We start from the raw sequence: 16,940 nt of genomic DNA, 5'->3' as shown, positions 1-16,940 counted from the left end.
ATACATAATTATTATTATTACAAATATTCCTGAATTAACAAAATAAGCATTTTATACTTAATATTGTAATACTTTTTTACATAATATTGCCTCTTCAAACTGCTAACAACGTCAACCAATATATGCCCGTTAACCAATGTTAATTACCAAAAAAGTACCATTCAACGCCTAAATGGTAACGAAATTTTGGTCATTCCTGTGCAGATGACAATCGCCCAAGACAAATGTCAACAAGGACTCTACAAGATCTCTAAACCAAGTATTGTTACCCTATCTATGTGCCCCGTTGAGATAGATAACAAAACATACGAAGGCGAAAGAAAAACGGAATTCCAATATGTGTTAGAATTACCAAAGTTTTCGTATGTCCAAAGCAGCAACAACAATTCCAAATTAACCCTCGAGGAAATAAACTTGGATGAACTGAAGACAGCGCAGAAAATATTGTCGACAATCCAGTTACACCCTCTAGAGGCGCCCGAAAATTCCACGTACCCGTGGATCGCTCCAATCTCATCCATTGCCGCCCTCATATGCGGAATCCTGCTGTATATTGGATGGAAAAAATGGAAAAAGCCTGTTTCATCCCATAGAAGCCACCACTACGAGAACGACCCCTTCGACGGCCCTTCACAAGAGAGTCGAAAAAACGAGCAGCCATTGCAGCCCTTATTTTCCGAACTTAAGGAGGGAGGAGTTATGTGATGCATCCAGGCCAAGAACCTCAGTTGACCCCATACATAATTATTATTATTACAAATATTCCTGAATTAACAAAATAAGCATTTTAATATTATTAGGCTCCATAAAAATTGCATTATATAAAATCACTCATCTATTAATTTTCGACGAATAAAGTTGCAGTTAATCGATGGTCAAATTTGTGTAGAATTTATTTTGAATTAAATTTATTCCTTTTTTTAAAAACTAGATGTTCAATAATAATTCCATCACTCATGTGAATAAAACCAAATTCCAACTAGATAATAAAAATATTAAACTAACTAACAGAACATCTTCCCCTTCAAGCTTTAAGATTATTAATCAAGAAAGTAATCATTAAGGTACGCCGGTTTTTTTACAAGTCTCTTAGCTCGGGGTGGGGAATCACTAGGGGGAATGTAAGAAGGTCTATTAAGAGAGGAATTTGGAACCTGCGTCTCATTCAAGGTTTCACTACAAAGACTTTTATCACCACTGTTAGAACTTAGATTCAATTTAGAGTCTGAATTTTTCACTTCTACACTTATTTGTAGTTCACTGTTATCCGAAGGTACAGATCTATTACTAATTTGACATTGATCCTTAATATTATGGTTAGTGGGATTTGCCCATGTCGGAGTAAATATGGGTTCAGTATAGTAAGGTGCAGGAATTAAATGAAACCTATTTCGACGATACACACCTGAATTATTAGTCTATATTAATACCTTCGTCTTCCCGGGTGGGGTACAAATGTACCTCATACATCTCTTTTCTTACATATTTGCCCAAAAAAAGCTTCTTTTTTTTGAAGAATTTTATTTTCTGTTAATAAAAGTTTGGACAAATTTACTGCCTTTTAAACCACATTTTTTTCACGGTTTTTCAAAAATAAAGTTGTTTGAATAGCCTGGGGTACATTTATACCCCACGTGGGAATGCACGCCTACTGGCTTGGCGGTGCTTTGTACTTCGATCCGGCGCGCGCTGCTTCTAAAAATAGACCATTAGTTAATTAGAGTGATCGTTGCAGTGTGCGCAGACTTATTTACTGTTTTATTTATTTCAAAGTCATTGAAGTGTTTTGTTTTAGCAGTTAGTTTTGCGAGTTTTGTGGTATTTCGCTTTTTTTAAATTTTATCGAAAGGCCTTAGTAATACCGAATTAGAACGGCTATTATATGCAGACTCCGATGATGAAATAGGGGAATTTGACGTAATTTTGTCTGACGATAAGGAAAGTGACGGGGAACCGGAAATAAATGACGAGGAGTCGGATCTTATTGAATGCGATAGTGACAGTCAGGGCACATCTGTGGAGCAGGAACAGCAAGAGTCTATGGACGGTGGAAATCTATTTTATAAATCTAAAGATAGTACCCAGTGGTCAAAAGTTCACTATCCTTAGACACGTAGAGGAGCTAAAGATATAATAAAGAATAAACAAGGTCTTACTCCGTATAGTTCAAATTTTACCACTGAAATTGAAGCTTTTTTACAGTTCATGTCAGACAATATATTGAATATATTAGTAGTTCAAACGAATAGGAAAGCTGAAGAGGTAAGTTTCCTTTTTCATTGACCTTATTTAAAATTTTATTTGATATTATTTATTAGTATTATTAGTTTTCTTTATTTGACTGTTACTTATTAAGAATTATTTTGTTATAGGTAATAAGACAATGGAATGAAAAATATCCACATAAATTGCAACGAACTTGGCAGCTTACCGATTCTACGGAAATCAAGGCGTACTTAGGAATTCTGCTAATCCAAGGAGCGCCTCAAGCAACCAAGGAGCCCCAAAAAATGTTATGGTGTACAGATAAGAAATATGTCAGGCCTATTATTCCGGCAAGTATGTTACGTAATCGATTTTAGTTGCTTACAGCATTTATTCGATTTGACGACTATTCTACTAGACCTCAGCGTAAGATAAACGATAAATTGGCGCTAATTAGAGAAGTTTTTGATTTATTTGTTCAGAATTGTATCATGGCCTATTCACCTGGGTCACATGTTACTATAGATGAGCAACTTGTTTCCTTCAGAGGGAGATATCCTTTTCGAGTTTACATGAAAAGTAAGCCCGATAAATATGGCCTTAAAATTTGGGCAATGGCGGATAGTAAAAATTCGTACAGTGCAAATTTACAGGTTTATCTTGGTAAAATAAATAACAAACCAGAAAAAAATCAGGGTGAGAGAGTGGTTCTGGATCTTGTTGAACCCCTTGGCACTGGATATGGAGTAACCACTGATAATTTTTTTACAAGTCTACCACTGGCAGATAAGCTTGCTGAAAAAAAATTACCCTGTGTGGAACCCTCAGAAAAAATAAGTCATACATTCCAAGCGAGTTGAAACCCAAATTATTTAGGCCTGAATTTTCTAGTATGTTTGCATTCACAAAAGTACATACTATTGTGTCTTATACACCTAGCAAAGGCAAAACAGTTATTTTATTGTCTACGGAACATCATGATGATACTGTTGCAAATGAAAAATATAAGAATAAACCTCATATTTTATTATACTTCACTATAATGATACAAAGGGTTCTGTAGACACCACAGATAAAATGGTAAAGCAATTTTTGGCCAATTATTAGATATTGCGGCACTAAACTCTTTTATTTTATGGGACATCAAGTATCCAATAATCAAAAAATCTAAGGACGACCGACGATATATTTTGCTTCAGTTAGAAGAATCTTTGGTAAAAGAATATATTGTACGAAGATATAATAACTCAGGACGCTTGTCTGAGTTATTATAGAGATTATTATTGAGTTATTGATATGTTAACTCAGGAAATTTAAGGCAGTTAGGAAAAACACCTTTTTGAAAAGACTGATTAATTAGAGTAATAAGATGACATAATGTACATTCGGGCAGATTTGAAAACATTTTGAGAGTAAGTCTATCAATTCCAGAAGAGCCTTTGTTTTTGATTTCCCTAATTGAACTGCAAAGCTCTGGTAACACTACGGGCGTAAAGAAGAAGCTGTGGAAATTCTCATTTGCAATGGGAAGATATGAAAATGGATCATGGGAAGGAATTATGGTACTCATTAAATTATTTGCCACATTTACAAAATAATCATTAAGGTTCTCAGATGAAGTGGACATAGTATTCGACAAAGAAGGCTTATTTCTCAAAGCATTAACAATAGCCACATTTTTAGATTTAGCCTATTATAGTAAATATCCTTGGCGGCTTTTAAAGTTCTCTGATAAATCTATTTGTAAAGTCTTACGTACTCATGAAAAAAAGCGCTGTCTGAAAATTTCTTAAGATGAGATAATAAGCGCATGTTCTTAGCAGATGTACGCAAGCCTTGGGTAGACCAGGGGTTATGTTGCTTCTTTTTAAGAGGTGTCAAAGGAAAGGACTTGTGAGAAAGACTAGATAGCGTTTTTACAAATCTAGAGAATTCTGAATCAACGTTGTCAGAGAGAATATTCCAGTCAGTTGATTGACAAAGGTGCCTAAAATGTAAAAAATTTTTATCCGAGAAAATACGGCCTAATTTGCGTGGAACATTTTTACTTTTAGATTTAGTTATGGAAAACTTTGTTAACATTGCTTCATGGTCTGAGAAACCTGGGCTTAAGACAGTACAATCGACGAAATCTGGCTCAAAGGAAGATACGACTTATTCTATTGTACTAGAGCTGATTTTAGTTATTCTGGTAGTTGATTTAATGTGCATGATTAAGCCAAAAGAGTCGAAAATGGACTAGAGAGATTCTTGAGCAGCACACACACTGGAAAAATCAATGTTTAGGTCGCCACATAAAATGAGTTTGCTTTTTAACGGCAGAGACTCAAGCAAGCTTAGTAATTTTTGGAAAAAAACATTTACGTCAGCATCAGGTGTTCTGTAAATACAAACAACGTAAAGATCAAAATTATTATTGTAGACAATGGAAAATTCAAATATTTTTTCAGAAACTAAATTATCGAACCTGGTTACCATTGAAAAGTCGTTGCTAGTAGATAATATCACAGTACCTCCATGAGTTGGATTTGTTCTATCAAATCTGGCAACTGTAGTGTAATTATACACCATCACAGGCTCACCAACATGCAACCAATGTTCAGTTATGGCAACGATTTCTGGAAAATGAAGCTTTTCTAGTAAAAGAAATAAATCATTAGTTTTATGTCTTAAGGACTGAATATTTAGAGAGAAAATACTAAGCTTGCCAGTATTTCAGAGGGTGCTTGATCCTCTGTTCTCGTCATGTCATTTATAAATTTTTATTCCTGGCGGGAGATCCACCAGAATATTAATTGCTATGACTCTCTCTGATTTTTTGAAGGCGTAGCAGCTTTTCTGATGAGAAGAAGGGCCTAAAGCCTGACAGATCTGCTTCAACTTCAGTTGGACCAATACCATAGGTATCATGGTAGCGAAAGTAGAGCCTCCGCAAAGAGTCCACGTCACCAGGAAGTCCCTCTGATGCAAGTGCCAATCGGATGCTGGTGTTGGTATGTCCTTCAAAACACACACTGGAGGGTTGATCATGCAGATAGGCAAGGAATAGCCTAAGAGGTTTTAAGATGAGAGGGTCTCTTAGTCTGGCCAATAAATAGCGACCATCAGACGTATCTGAGTCTCTTGATAGCCGCACTATTGGTGGAGTCAACGGGTCCATATTATTTGCTGCTTTATTCGCTACTGAATTATTATCGATGACAAAATCAACCTCTAATAATTCTGTTGCAAGGGACTTAGAGGCAGCAATGGCCTCCCTATCAGAACTAATTTTCAAAGATTGAACCTCTCTGGATATTGTAGCAGATGTTGATGAAACTGAGCGATGTGGCAGGTTATGGCTGTCTGGAGAGTGAGGCTTAGACTTAGACTGGGAAGGCTTAGATTTGGGCGAGGTGGTACTATTTATTTGGACTGGCGCTTTAGAGGTTTCCAAACATGAATTTATGAGAGTGCCCAGTGGCCACATACTAATATCCTTCAGCCGCTTTAAGTGATTTAAGTTCTGCACACCAATTTTGAAGTCGGAATGTGCAATGTCCTTGGTTTTTAGCATTGGGAAACATCAGATAAAGTCCGTCATTCCCAGTTTTTCTTTGATGAAGTGTGCAAGCTGATTTCCGGTATACGGAAGTGGGATATTTGATACAACCACGCCATTCATCTTTGTTCATTGTATTGTCCTTCGGTGACGTCGGAACCTCCGGGTCTGTTTTTTTGTATGATCAGTCTGGCAGGCTATCGTCTTTTTAGTTACAGGTTGGTAACTTTTAACATTAGATTTTTCTTTAGCTAATTGTTCTATGGTGCAAGCCATTTGTTTAATATCTTTCCTCAGATTCACTACTTCACTTTTTAACTCTTCATTGAAAGAATCATGGACCTGTACCTTTACCGTCTCACTATAGTTATCCATAAGAATTGATGACAGGTTGAAAATTTCCTGTTTCATATCTCTGATTGAATGGAAAAGAGATTCTTGTCCATTTTCAGAGACAGTATGGAGGCGATGAATGTCATCAAATTTGTCATAGAGGTTCTTCCATTTGGAGTCGTGAGAATTTAAAATGTCGTACATCTCTGAAAACACTGGAAGAAGGTCGTTATTCTTCTTTAGACAGGTTCCCAGAGCATTGACATTTTCTAGAGATATCTGAGAGTTTTGCAGCTGCGAAACTTTACAGCCCATACAGAAATTACGGCGGCATTCTCCACTGCAACGAAGTTTGTATTTCTCCTTATCCGAGACGATTTTTTGGCAGGAATCGCACTTGAATTCAGCCATTATTCTCAAGTGGACGGTAGATGTTTATACAGGAAAACTTAAAAATAGTTCAACAGACAGAGTTACACAGGAACTAAATAGTTAGCGGGAAATGTTTTTTAACTAGAAAGCACGCACAGCAATTATGTTCAATATTAAAAGTTTAATAAATATCGAAAAAGTCAATGGTAGCTATACAAGGTCACGTTAAGTTACACCGGAAAAAAATGCGCGATGTTGTTCCAGACTTGGCGTCTCCTCCAGTTGAAAACCAAAATAAAAGACTTAAAAGTGGAAGTTGTTATCTCTGTGATCGAAATAGAGATCGCAAATCTAGACAACTTTGTGTCAAAATTTCGTATGCGCGGAACATCATGTAAAAGAAGTGAAGTGTGTTAAGTGCAAAGAAAACTATGTTTTTTTATAATTTGATTAGTTACAAGTTTATTTTATGTATTTGTATAATTAAAAACATGTAAATGTATCAGTAGTATCATTTTCATGATGGGGTACAAATGTACCCCACTTGGGAGTTTACGTAACTTTTCTAACGTGGGAAGACGAAGGTTAAATATGAACGAGGTTCGCCCAATATCTTAATAATTTTCCCATACGTACGTAAATCCAGACATAGTCTCCAACTGCAAAAGCACGTTTCAAAGTTTCGACTCCGATGTCTTTTATTAAACTGTTGAGCTGTCTTGTCCTTCGCAATAGCCTCCTTTTTACAAATAGAATTGCGGTCAGTATTTACTTTATCATTTAACAGGCTTGGCAACACCGGTAGTGGAGTTCGCATTTTTCTACCATATAACAACTTACTTGGAAAAAATCCACATTCAAGAGGGTAAGTGCGATAAGAGAGCCAAATGAATGTCTTTATTTTTTTTAATGAAATTTTTTGCTATCTTAATAGCAGCTTTGATACAGCTATTTGATTGTGCTGCTAGTGTGCTAAATAAGGGCTACTAGTCATATGACAAAATTATATTCACAAGCAAATTTTTTAAATTCTGTCTAGAATTGAGGGCCGTTAACAGACCGTATAGTTTGTCAATCTAAAGATTTCAAAGAATCTCGAATAATAGTCGGTAACTATTGAGTACCATGAATCGCATTTAACCCTGGAATGCTACTTGGGGTACATATTTTGTACCCCATCATTAATCATATCTCAAGTTAAATGGAAGTGGGCGGGGGAACGAACGCCGACGTCTTATTAGTTTCAAGACGCGGCAAGTCAGTTCGCGTGCGACAATTGACATCGGCACACGGTTTTTTCTTTTTGAGATTTGTGATATTTGGGGTTAGCGCGTACCCTAGTGTAGCAGTTTAGGTTAAATATACTCTATGATTATTTCGCTTCTCAGTAGATTTTGGTGATTATTATATGACTAAGTATCTTTTTTTTGAAAAATATTTCTTAAATATGTCTATAATACTTTGAGACAATTTTAGTTTTTTTTTAAGTTATTATATTTTTCTTTGATTTTTAAGTTATTATTGATTTTCTTTGTTAGGCTGCACGAATAATGGCTGGGCAGAAAAAGTTCTTCGACCTAACAAAGCCTGAAGATGTCGGAGAAATTCATCGCATTCTCTATGAATCTGATTCAGACAGTTTTTCGGATGACAGCGAGGAGGAAGATGCCGTTATACCTGATTTTAGAGAGGAGTCAGAAGAGCATGAAATACGCGGCAATCAAATCAATCTTAATTATTTTATTGCACCAGAACAGACTCAGGATACCTTTCCATCTGATACAGATTCGAAAGATATACCATTGGCAGAAATACAGGCAATCAACAGAGATATGGTGGAAATTTTACCAGTGCCTACCAAATTAAGTGGTAAAAATGGGTTTATGTGGTCAGATAAGAAAGGCGCAATTCATCGTACACCAAAACGAAATCTTGTTTTGCATTTACCTGGAAACAAAAACGAAGCAAAACATATAACACCGGGAACTAAAGCTTGGAAATTATGTTTCACTCAAGAAAATCTCGATAAAATTACCCAATATACTAATAACGAGATCCAAGTTCAACGATTGAAATATTCAAATGAGAACGATGACCAAGATACTGATGCACCTGTTATTACGCCAGTAGGTAAGAGACCCTCTTGGACTAAGAATACAAACAGCATTGAACTCCAAGCACTTTTCGGGCTATTTTATTATGCCGGTGTTATGAAAATGGCCGGAGTTTTGACCAAGGAACTATTTAATAAAGACACAGGAATTTCAATATTCCGTGCTACCATGTCCGAGGCACGTTTCAGGTTTTTGATAAACTGTCTTCGCTTTGATGATAAGCAGTCCAGAGCTGAAAGAAAAGAAACTGATAAGCTTGCAGCTTTTCGAGAGGTATTTGAGAGGTCAATCGGTAAAATGAAAAATCTATATACTCCTTCAGAATATATTCCAATTGATGAACAATTGGTTGGTTTTAGAGGGCGATACATCCCTTCAAAGCCCAATAAATACGGAATCAAAATTGTGTTTTCCTGTGATGCCAAAACAGCTTTTGCACTCGATGCTGAAATTTATATAGGAAAAGGTTCCACACCAACTGATGATCCTGTAGCTCAGTATTACTGTAATAAGCTAATCAGTTCTGTCCAAGGAACAAATAGGAACTTGACCATGGATAACTGGTTTACTTCTATTGAGACCGCGAAACATCTTTTGGAGAGGAAAATTACCATTGTGGGTACTGTGAGAAGAAATAAAAAAGAAATTCCTGAGTCGTTTTTGGAACTCAAAGAAAGGAATCAAAATTCTACCATGTTTTGCTGCAGTGGACATCTGACACTGTTATCATACTGTCCACCCAAGACTGCTAAAAAAGCAGTAATTATGCTTTCGACAATGCACGAAAAAAGTGATGAGCCATTTACGACCAAGTTACCAGAAATTATTCAATTTTATAATTCTACAAAAGGAGGAGTGGATACTTTAGACCAGTTGTGCCACACTTATTCTACTGGTAGAAAAACACGTCGCTGGCCATAATGTCTCTTCTATAATTATAGGTGAAGTGAATAAAGAAATTGTAAAGCACAGGAGAGAATACCCCAAGAAGCTTGCCCTTGACCTGGTCAGACCGCACATGATGAGTCGTTTGGAAGCTCCAACTTTGAGGCTTGAACTCCGTGAAACTATATGTAGGGTCCTCAAGATAACCACTTCAGAAGAAGTACCTACTAGGCTTACAACAACAGTGGGTAGGTGTGTACTTTGTCCCAGAAGAGAGAATCGAAAATCGAGAGTAAGCTGTGCTGTATGCAAAAAGTTCGTGTGTTTGCAACATCAAAAAAAAATATGCTCAGTGTGTGCCGCATGAACATTTTATTATGGATGTTCGTTAAAAGTGTTCTTAGAGACTCGGTTTAAGTTACTATTTTTCTATAAGTGAATAAATTTTTCGTTTTTCTAAAATACGACGTGTTTTATTTGGGGTACGGTTGTATCCCTGTGTAGCAAATGCAGAGTCGGAAATAAGTTTAGCATTCCAGGGTTAAATAAATCCAACGCAATTTTCTGCCAAGGACGATTTGGAAATGAATCTTTTAATAACGGTTCTTTAATATTTATTATATTTTCAATACACTGAGGGGAATTCCTAACCAAATTTTCTATTTGAGTAGAAAACCCAATTCACCAAACAGAAGATTTAGCTCTCTGTCGACATTTAACTACCCCCACGTTTTAATTTAAGCATTTTAATTGTAAAGATGGAGGAATATTAATTCTCAGATTTCGTAATAAAAAGCTTTCTGGAAATGACTTTTCATCCCTATAAGTATAATATTGCAAAAGATTATCGTTCAAAGAATTTTTTTGAGGCCACCCTATCTCTGAAAACTCTTTGATTTTCAATAACGTCTCATCTTTTGCTTGCTCTGTCCGTATTTCGTCCAGGAAATAGAGTTTTACTTCTATTGAACCGACTATGAGTCTAACATTCGTCTACAGTCTAACTTCAACTTCACTTGCCAGTTCATCTTCAATGGGTTTTTCTGGATTTTCTGAAAAATTTCTCGATAAGGCATCAGCAACGACTTAATCTTTACCCGGCGAATAATAGATTTTATAATTGTACCTCGTCAAGCGAATTCTAAAACGTTGTAAGCGAGGTGTTAATTCGTCAATTGGTTTAGTTTGAAAAACCTGAATTAATGGTTGATGATCGGTTTGAAACAAAATAGGTATTCCTGTGATATATTCCGAAAACTTATTAGCCGCCTAGACGAGTGCGAGTGCTTCTCGCTCAGTTTGCGCATACGAGGTGTGACAATTGACAATTGACAAATGAGACTAATTCCATAAAAATCGTTTATTCAAAATATATTCTACAACTCTGCCATTTCCTTCAAAGTAGTCCCCTTGGGCAGCTATACAACGATTCCAGCGTATTTTCCACGCTTCGTAACTGTTCTGGAATGCTTCGACTGGGAGTACCCCCATCACAGCCGCTTGGATATCTAATCGATTCAAAATGGGTACCTTTGACCACCGATTTTGTTCTTGGGAACAAAAAAAAGTCACAGGGTGACATATCGGGCGAATAAGGTGGTTGCTGCAAAACGACGATCCCTTTCGAGGCCAAATACTGGGACACGCTAAGGGCAATATGGCACGGCCCGTTGTCATCCCAAAATCGTCGGTTAAAATTTGTCTTACTGTCTCACGGTTCATACCTAGTTCGGAGGCTAACATTCGGACTGTTAAACGCCGATTTTCAAGGATTAGGGCGTGTACACGCTGCGCACGCACGTCAGTTCGCACCTCGACCAGTCTCCGTCGTCTTTCACGCTTTCTTGCCCCTCTATAAACTCTTTATGCCATCAAAACACCTGGGCACAACTAAGAGCACTATCACCTTTGCACCTTATGCACTTTTACAATTTTAGTGTACGTTTCCGAAGCTGTTTCGACCAATCTGGTGCAAAATTTTATTGCAACGCGTTGCTCTAGATTTCGTTTTTGCATTTTCGTGACAAGCACCACCAACACACGTCCACTCAATACGACACAGCAGGCGAACTAAACAAGCTAGATCGATGTATTAATGGAGAGGGAAGGGATGCCGGAGAAGGGGAAAGGAATGTTAAGGTCGCAGGTTTACCACAAGCGTGGCAAGAAAATCAGTCTCATTACTTAATTGTCACACCTCGTATCTTCGTTCAGTATCAGGCGAAGCATAGGCGACATCTCATTTTTCCTATCCTGAGATTGAATTAGACATGCACCTAAACCATAAGAAAAAGCATCCGCCGAAATCAGTATAGATTTAGTCGGATCAAAATACGCCAAAGTTGGGCTATTCTGCAACAATGTTTTAATTTTTTCAAAAGATTAGATTTGAGCCGCATCCCAAACAAATTTGATTTGTTACCGATTGGGAATAAATCTACAAGAAAAATTAATCATACCTAAAAACTTTAAAATTTTGTTTCTATTTTTAGGCTAAGGAAAACTTTTAATCGCGATAATTCCATCTGAATCTACTGTGACACCTTTGCTTGAAATTTGATGACCTAAAAATGTTAAAGACTGTATTGCAAAAACACATTTTTGCTCATTTAAGGTTAGCCCCTACGCCTCGATACGTTTTAACACTTCCTCTAAGATTTTGTTATCATCGATATGACTTATGACCCCTTTTACGCCGGACAATATTTTATTTAATAGTATGGAAAAATATTCTGGAGCACAATTAATTCCGAAAGGTACTCTTTTAAAGAAGTACCTCCCAAAAGTAGTCAAAATTTGAGACTCACGACTAAGTTTAATTTGATGAAAACCTGAATTAGTATCTAATTTAGTAAAATACTTAGATCCCTTTAATTGTCCCAGAATAGTTTCTACTTTTCCTATTGGGAAGTGTGAACGTTGAACTGCTGTATTCAATTTAGCATAATCAACCCATAGTCTGATTTTAGAATTTTTTTCAACCACTACAATAGGACTAACCCAGTCTGTTCGACTCTCTGTACCAAGCTGTTCAAGTCTTTGTAGCTCTTTTTTTAGAGGATTTAATAATGGAATGGGTACAACACGAAGCACAGACTGTACATATGGCTGAATACCCTCTGTAAGTTAAATGCGCATTTCAGTTTTGAAGGTACCAACATCCTTAAAGATTCCTGGAAATCTTCTCTTGATATTTTATGTGAGAAAATAAATTTAATTTTATTATAGTTGTTCTACCAAGTATAGGTTTGGTCAATATATCTATAATGTAAATGCCTGCATCGAAGTGCTGATGATGAAAACTCAATCTCACTGATAATGTACATAAAAGATTTAGTTTAATTCCAGACGGACCGGTAATAACTTTATCAGAAAATTTTAAATTATTTTTAAACTGTTTAAATAAATGAGATGGTACACATGTAATTTCAGCCTCCGAATCAATTAAAAGTTCTATATTTTTGTTAATCATAGAGACAAAAATTAAAGGTACCCATCCTTTAGTGTCTATGTGGTTTATCTGAATTGACCCCAAAAAAGAATTGACCTCTTTAGAATCCCCGAAATTATTTACGGAATTGTACTCTTACTCATGTTGTTCTAAATCTCACTCTTGATTTACATTATTATTAGTGTGGATAAGTCTGACCTTATTTGTACTCCTGCATACTATTGCCCAATGTCCTGGCTTTTGACACTTCCTACATGTAGATTTTGCCGCTGGGCATTGATCCTTAGAGTGGGGTCGTAGACCACGGAAGCCACACTTGTCTCTACTTCCAATATTTTCACTTCAAAAGTTTTTTTTTTTCCTACCTTGGTTGGAAATACCTGGAACCTTTGAGTTTTCACTTTAAGTAGACTGCACTCGACTTGCTTGACTACTAGATAATTCCATTGACTGGGATGCTTGTAAATCTGCTTGCTTAGCCATCAGAATGCACTCTTTTACATCCAAGTGTTCTTTTAGCTGCAGACGCTCAGAAGTCTTAGAATCCAGCATCCCAACTACAATTCTATCTCGGATAAGTTTTTTTCTTTTAGAGTGCCATAGTTGCAATGTTCAGCTAGTGAATGCAAATTTGTTATAAAGGATTCTATCGGCTCACTTGGTTTTTGAACTGTAGAATTAAATTTAAATCTTTCAAAAATTATATTTCCACGAGGAATGAAATATTTTTCAAAACACTCTAATGCTTTTACATAAGATTCTGGCTGCCTTGGAAACTGTAACATAATTTCCTCTGATTCTTCTCCCAGTATGTAAACCAAAATGTTAATTTTCTCCTCTCCTGGTTTACTTAGTTATCCGGATACTGACATATATCTTTCAAACCAAGAAGTCCATGCACCTAGAGGAGAAAAAGGAAATTTGTCTGGCGGGCTTACACTAACGGGAGTTGTAACATTAACCACTTGGGGGCCTTGAAACTGTCCGGATGTATTTGCACCTTCCTCTGCACCTTCTTGATTTTTTTGTCCGGGCATGCTGATTTTTTAATCTAGCTAAAAAAATTACCTTGTATGATTTCAACAAGGGATTGGGTTTAATAAAACTCTACACTACTGGAACTGGTAATTGCGCATTCGCTGATCTCGATACGTATCCCCGTTTCTAGCTTGTGTTGTGTTGTGAGCCTTAAAAATACATTTATACGTTAGGTTAGAACCCACGATGACCCTCTACTGTAAAAAGAATAATTTGCTTTTTTTTTACGTCCCTGCACGATGAAACTACACCGCTGCCACCATGTTTGATCATTGGGTTCTTGAAATGAAAGCTACATTGGTCGCTGTAACTCGTTTTTACTTTTTAAAATATACCATTTATTGAAGAGCGAAATCAAGGCCTGTTGACACACCGTGTTGGTTCTGTTACTGCCCGTCATTTACAGCCGATCCAACGTTGCCACGTCTAATAACTAAATCTAATACTAACTAAACATATGAATAAAACCAAATTGCAACTAGATAATAAAAGTATTAAACCAACAGAACAATTTTAATCTGCTGAAATCACGAATGTGCTTGCATAGTAAATAAACCGGCAACGCAGCATCATATTTTTGCTAATGTCAAAACATGTTACTTCTTGATACGCAAAATCGCGAATGTGACACATTCGTGATTTTGGCGTTTCCGGTCCTTTCGATTTTTAATATTCGCGATTTAACGCTATTTATATTTACATGTGTTAAAACATCAAACCTTTCAAACACTAGATCACAAATTTTTTGAGACAGGACACTCGGAGATGAAATGCGATTCAATCCATTCTAAAATTGAAAAAAAATCAAAATTTGTACCTGTTTATGTGCCTGAAGGTTGGGCACAGCTCATAAAAGACACACGAATAAATCCAAGGCCCTTTAATGTAATAAACTTCAAGTTTAAGGATTTTTTGATTTTAAGTCATATTCGCTTTTAAAACAAAGTCAAAAATTCGTCGGCGAAGTATTTGCTGGCTTTATTATGAGAAAAAAGAGCCTCAGAAGATTTTCTATAAAATCAGATTCAAAGAGTCCTTTTGTTGGAGGAAGCTACTAAAAGAAGCAAGGAACGTTATCCATAAAAAGAACTACTGCTAGAAAAAGCTTACCAAGGTAATTTACCAATAATTACAAAATGAAAATATGCAGACTAAGAAAAAATGTGCAAAGACGGCACCATTCCTGCTATTTATCATCCCTTTTATCGAAGTTTAAAGACTGATAATAAAATGAAAGATCGGTTACCAGAACCCAACTTTAATGAGGAGTCTGAATATGAGTAAGAAGAGCTCAGTTTTTTTATTATATTTTTGTATAAGCAAAAAATAAAGTTTTTTTTCATATCACGAATTAGTTTTTTTTTAAACATTTGATCTGCCAAAATCATGAATAAGTTTTTTAACATAAATTTTTTTTTTCATCAAAGCTTTTAACAAAATGTTCCAATGAAAACCAATCTAAATCAAAATATGAATTTCCTATTACTTTTGAAATGGCTCCCGTGAAAAATTCAAAAAAATCCACATTCGTGGGTTTGGCAGACAGGTAACAATATCTTCTATTAAAAAAGAAAACAAAGAAACTTGCTTAATAAAACTGTTTCAAAGTATATGTCCAAAAATTACAGAAAAGAAACTGACGTTGATAAAATACAGCACATTACTATAAAAGGTGGGATCAAATCCATAATTTCATTGAAATCAATCCAAAGCAAAAAAAGGAAAAATTACAGCTCATATTTCTGGAAAGAATAGGGGATTCGACACACCCATATATATAGACAAGGAACTCACCACAGAGAGTTATTTACTTTATAAAAGGCCAAGAGTCAGTTAAAAGGAATTTGCAAATATATTTGGCATAAGAATGGTAGGATTCTGGTTCGTAGGACCTATTAAGAAAGGTGTAAAATAGTTAAGAGTGACATGGACATTGATGAGATCACGGCATAGTTTTACTCTTACTCTACTCTGTTTTTTTTTATTATACAGGAGATAAATAGATTTTGGCGCCCAACATGTAAGACTAGAAATTTTAAAAAATTCAGCTTTTTTGTCAAGTCTTCAGACTAGTCCATGAATAATAACAATAATAATAATAATAATAATAATAATAATAATAATAATAATAATAATAATAATAATAATAATAATAATAATAATAATAATAATAATAATAATAATAATAATAATAATAATAATATCTTGATTAAAATTTACAATTGGTAAATTCTAAATGGCGAAGTTGAAGCTTTACTTCCTAGCTTAACCATACAAATCAGCTTGAGGTTAGATACTACAAAAAATTTCAAAATGTATCTTAAATAATTGCATAGTTACAAAATATTAAGTTCTAACTGCCTATATGCACAACCGATTAACATTACAACATTTGATAACTACACAGACTTATGAAATTTACAATAAGTTAAAGAATAGATATTTACCAACACTCTAGGCTAACAGAGATCAGTAATATAACTGCTTATCTTTCGTCTAAATATAGAAGGTGAAATATATTTTAACTCAGGAGGAATTTTATTATATTGCAGATGAATACAGTAACTGAAGCTCCTCTCAAATAAAACAGTTTTATGAAGAGGAGGTGTAATAAAATGCTTATTTCTTAAGTCCAAAACATGAGCGTCATATCTAAACTTAATTTTCTGATAAAGGTAATTAGGACATTTTTTAAAGACAATTTTATTAAAGAGAACAAGACTATGTAGTAACCTCCTTTCACTCATATTTAGCCATCTCATCAAGCGTAACTCACTACTCACACCTCTATCAAATTTTCTCATTCCATTAATTAGCCTTACACAACAATTTTGAATGTACTGTATTCTTTTTATATCACTTATCAAAAGGCAGGGGCCATAAAAAACATCACAGTAAGTGAAATGGGACAATACAAGACTGTCACATAAAACTTTTTTTAGTTCCTTATTAAGGAGCTGCCTCTGACTATAAAGTAGCTTAAGGTTAATAAAAGCTTTTT

Source organism: Anthonomus grandis, chromosome 16 (assembly GCF_022605725.1).
Source record: "Anthonomus grandis grandis chromosome 16, icAntGran1.3, whole genome shotgun sequence".
Lineage (NCBI taxonomy): Eukaryota > Metazoa > Arthropoda > Insecta > Coleoptera > Curculionidae > Anthonomus > Anthonomus grandis.
This window is presented reverse-complemented; position numbering follows the sequence as displayed.